Genomic DNA, 5,277 nt, shown 5'->3' with positions numbered 1-5,277 from the left:
AGGTGGCCACTGGTCCAGGACGAGAAAACACCCGGAGGAGACCTGAGCCTGACAGTCTGGAGTCCAGGGCAGTCAAGCCCTGCCAATGCTAGCCAACCCACAGATCCTTAAGCAAGAAGAAGTCTTTGCTATTGGAAACCACTGATGTTCGGGTTTGTTTGATACACAGCACTAGCATAGCAAAAGCTGACTAATACACTCTCCCATATGTTGGGGTTACCAGTAAGAAGTGAAGTACATCCACAAAGCTTACAGAAAATAGAGAAAGGGAAAATGCTAAGTCCTTAGAAGACCCACAGGCAAGACGAGGTCAGCTTTTAGTGAAAGCTGTGTTTATAGACAGAAGCTTCCAAATCGGTTTTCTGAAAAACACACCAGTAACTGGCTGGTCCACAAATCCCCTCCCGAAGACTGTCATAAAGACCCTTTTTCCCCTTGACCTTGTGATGACACACAGAGGGCGCTCCACGGGAGCATGGCTATTGCTCCCACCCCCGCCCCTTACTCATTCCACCCCAGGGGGGCCCGAATGGCTTCTGTCACGGGTGAATTTGAGAGAAGGAACAGAAGCCCCTTTTCTCTCCTTTCTCCACACGAACCATGCAGTCTGGTCTGTTGTCTACCCTGCTGCAGGGGCTTTCCCCTAGGAAGGACTTACTCAGTGACTGGGTGAGTGGATAAGCAGAATTGAGGGATGGGGGCACAAGTCCATTTTTTCACAGACATAACTACATTTTAGGGGAAAAAAATGTTATTGGTAATAAAGTTTTATCCCTAGTGGCTTGACACCTACATTATTTCTCAGCTGGTCCCTAATTCAGGCAGGCAGGAAAGAAAGGGATGTTAATGACTAATCTCCTAAGACTTCAAACTAAAATAATTTACAGTAACATAGAGTAGTATAAAAATCATATACGTCAGGGAAGAAATCACTGGGTTTACATCTGAGATCCATGAAGGGGTAAGCAAGAGGTACCCTTCTGTAACTTACACACTGCCTACCTTGGAAGAGCACGGCATATCCATGTCAAAGACCTTTCGATGAAGGAGGTTCCCATATTAAGATGTGGAACAGGCTAAACTATGGGAAACTACCTTAAATCAATTAAGTTTGTCCTTTTGTGTTAGAACAGTGATCAACTGTAGCATAACTAATGGTTTGGACCTTGAAGACACCTGTCGATGCTGCTCAAATGTTAATGAGACAAACATTCCTGCTAAGGCTTTAAAAAAACATATCTACCTTTCAGACGTACTTGGTACGTTCAAAACACTGCCTCTTGCTGAAAGGACTAACAGCGGTAATGGACCATGGAAGCTTCTGTAAAAGGCACGTGAAGACAGCTGATAATTGAAGTTGGAAGGACCTTAATGAATTGCTAGTTGTTACTACCAATTTTCTAGGCTTGCACCAAAGTTTCCATCTCTAGCAGCTTCAACATAACCAAGTCTTTGGAAGTATGGAGAGTCCGTAGAATTAGAATGTTTTCCAGGAACATTTTTCTGGAACATCTCAGGCCGACTCTGTGCAGAAGGGACTTTCCCCATCAGGGTCTCAACCTTCTCACCATCTAGGGAACTTCATATCCTCCCATTTTTAAGAAGGCTTTAAGCAAAACTTTATTAAGTAAGGCAAAATTGTTTTCTCATTTATATTTATCAAAGATAAATACCAAGTCCTCCATCTACTTAGAAAACCCAGTTTAAGCACATCAAATTGCTATCATTCAAGCCAATAATGAAACTTCACATTTACATGATTTCCATGCTGCTATCCAAGCAAATGTGTCTTATTCACTGGAAAGATCTGTTAATAGTTCAGAGACCCCCTTTACTACCTTCTCTGCCCCCAGGAGTCTGTCTGTCAATTGGGATACACTGATTTAAAGGATCTGCCTACTAAAATCCTATGAGTAAACCTCTGCCAATAACCCTACAACAATTAAATATTGCCAGAATAGGGGGAATTTTTTCTATTCATTCACCTAATTGGATAAGAGTTTCTTACTTCACCCAATGTCCAACATGGAAAATTACAAGTTGATTGAGGAAGGAGTGGACAACAGAGAGATAGGGGTTAGTGGAAATAAAAGTGGAGAAAGTGCACATAGAGCTGACTTGTATGAGATTCCACAGTGAGCCCTCATGGATGTACAGAGGTTGGCAAAGTGTCCTGGGGAAGAGGGAAAAGATGCTGTAAGCAAAAGCAGTGCCCCAATCCTTCTTTGTTTTTTGTTTGTTTGTTTTTGTTTTTTTAAAATCGGGAATGTATGTTTATTTCATTATAAAAAACGAAACAAAGCAGATTCATCCCCCAAAGAGTACTGTATCCTTTAAAGCAGTAGCAATCACAAGGCACATATGTACAAAATACCTCAAGCAAAATAGAAACTAAACATTAAAAAAAATATGTTATTTAAAAAGATGTTGAAGACCATTTGTTAATATGAACATATATTATAAAATGACATTTTTAATATAATTTTATTCCTTTCCCTTTAATAAGAGATGGCGTAATAGTGTAATATTTATGTGCTATCTTGTGGCACATATCACAAACATTTATACCACCCAACTTGGTTTGCTAAGGGAAAAACAGATAGCTAAAGCACAGCTTAAAAATTTTATTTTTAGCACTTTCACATCTTTTTTAGATATCTGGAATTCATAAGCTGAAAAGACATAAAGGGCTCATTTTCTTTAGCTTAAGAAAAAGCCTGTAGTTATACACCCCTAGGAGACACACTATACAAAACAGAATACATTCAAAATATTCTAAACTATCAAGGACATGATTTCTATTTTGGGATCATCACAATAATCCTCCTCCAAAAAGAGATTAGAAGCCAACACATAATGAACGTAAAGGTCAACTTACTAAAATAAAATAGCATCTGCTTTAAATTGTTGCTCACTTAGGAAGTATAATGACTATTCTCTGGTCAAAGATGCTAAGATTCACTGTTATAAATGGTACAACATCAGTATTTAGTGTATATAAAAATTCTAGGATTCAAATATATTTTAATGAAAAGTTTATAATAATCACACAAAAAGTATCCCTTTACATATTGACCACGGCTGAGCTTCACATGACGAAGACTGAAAAAGATGTGGTTGAATTAGATCTTCAATACCTTTTGTATCACATGTGCTGAAGTGCCTCTAAGCTTTCATGTTGCAGACAATTTTCTATGAGATATTAAGGAGTGCTCACAATCTTTACCATTAGAAGGGAAAGAAGATAAACTGAAGCTCCATTTTTAAACAATGACAACAAAAACAAGAATATAAAAAAACTAGTATTAATAAAACATTTAAATAGTACAAAATAGCAGAACTTAAATATCAGTTATATGCTGTCATTACTTGGGCTTTTGGATGTGTTTTCTTTTAAGTAACCAGCATCCTTCTCATCTAGTGACACCCCGTCTGGTACCCGCAGGCCCCCTCTGGCTCGCTCTGCGGTGACTCTGAGGTCTGTCTGCGTGTTGCGTGGTGAGCGGCCACCAGACCCCAGACTAAAGCAGCACGGTCTGGGCCACCTTGCTGACCGTGGACACAGCTTTCTCCAGTTCCTCTTCTGTTTGTTCCCCTGTGACCACAGCCCTAATGCACGGAGAAGGGAGATACTTCTCTTCTTCCTCCAGGTAGCGCTCCTGAGTTCACGCGATGCCTCTGTCCGTGCACTGAGTTACAATTTCCTGAAGTAGTTTAACCTCTCTTTCTCGACACCCAGTGTTCTCTTCCAGCAGGAGGTGAAATGCCGGAGAAATGAACTCACCCACCACTCTTAATCCAGAAATGCCTTGTAAAGCTTTGTGGATTCGTCTGCACTTTTCCTGGATTTTCTTCCATGATGTTGAGGGTCTCAGTTGCAGCAGCAGCTAACAGGGGAGGGGTAACGAAGCTGAAAAGCAGTATCCCTGGCCGGAAAGTCACAGATGGTCAGTTACGGAAGACCTGCCACAGCAGAAACCCCCAACAGAAGCAGGTGAATTCTCCGTGTTGGCACTGATAAGATCAATATGATCAATATTGATTCCAAAATGCTCAGTGACTCCTCGGTCATGCTTCCCCAGGACTCCAAACGAAAGGCTTTCCTCCAGAAAGATCCTTGCTTTATATTTGTACTTTAACTGAATCAGTTCTGGAAGAGGGCAAATTGTTCCAGTATTCATGTACAAGCCTTCGACTACAAAGAAACGTCGAGTTACACAAGCCTTGCGAGGAGTCTTTTGATCTTCCGTCTCTTGTTCTTTTAGTGGTTGTTCCCGGTCATCCGTGTCATTATGGTTAAAGAGCTTACTGTCACTACGTGATGCCTGTAATCCCTTCTGAATAGCAAAGCAGGCAGCTTTATCTACAGACACAATGTCCCCTCTCTTAGAGCAAGCAGGGGTAGCACGGCAAATCCGTATGAGTGTGTAATGGCTGCTTTCTTCATAAATTTTGCCAGGCGGTCTTCCAAATCCAAGTGCACATCAATGTGCCATAAAATCCTTTAGGTCCACAAGTTCCCACACCATACTTCTTTAGAGATGCCAAAGATGCTGCCTTGAGCCTAGGGTTATCCAACAATCCAAGAAAATTGAATGAGGCAAAGTTTATACCTTCTTTTCCATTCACCACAATGTTATGGCTTTTGGAGGGCCTGAAACGATGTTATAGTTGAGAGCAGGGAAGGTCTCTTGAGACAGGAGAAACGAGAGGTTCTGGTTGCCAAGCTTCAATCAATTCTTCCTTTTCCTTGACTGTAAGATCAGAAGTCGTTCTTGTAACTTGTATGTTTTAGAGAAAAGAAGTCTGATTATCCAGAGTATTAAAATTCCTTCCAAACTAAGATGATAAACAGGAGCCTTAACAAAATTATCCACGTCAGGTCTTCTTTTCAACTGTACATTTCCGGGATAAAGGCTAGGCTGACTTTTATGTTTTACACAGCTAAACACACTAAGTGCATGTAGAAGATTCCAGATAATAACTAAGCCCCCATCAGTCCGTTATGGGGTGCTATATTCCAATAGGTTGTCATTGGAAAGTCATTTTAAAAAGGTATTTAGAAATGGAAATACAAATAATTTTCAAACATTAGGCAGAAAGAAAGCAATGATGATTCACAACAGTTAAAAAAATTCAGAAGGTGGGGACAGGCAAATTGCTGACAATTTCATATATAAACTTTCAGGTCATTGCACAAATAACTTTAAAACTACATTCATACTGCATATGTTTGGGTACACAGCAAGATTCCTCAAATTCTGCATACACGGTGCA

General features: G+C 40.3%; 1 pseudogene; it reads right to left on the bottom strand.

Moving 5' to 3' along the window:
• Window positions 1–3,521: 3,521 nt before the first annotated feature.
• On the bottom strand, window positions 3,522–4,561 carry LOC137755661 (serine palmitoyltransferase 1 pseudogene; annotated as a pseudogene).
• Between the last annotated feature and the right edge of the window lie 716 nt (window positions 4,562–5,277).

Source organism: Eschrichtius robustus, chromosome 2, assembly GCF_028021215.1.
Source record: "Eschrichtius robustus isolate mEscRob2 chromosome 2, mEscRob2.pri, whole genome shotgun sequence".
In the NCBI taxonomy this organism is placed as follows: Eukaryota; Metazoa; Chordata; class Mammalia; order Artiodactyla; family Eschrichtiidae; genus Eschrichtius; species Eschrichtius robustus.
This window is presented reverse-complemented; position numbering and strand designations above follow the sequence as displayed.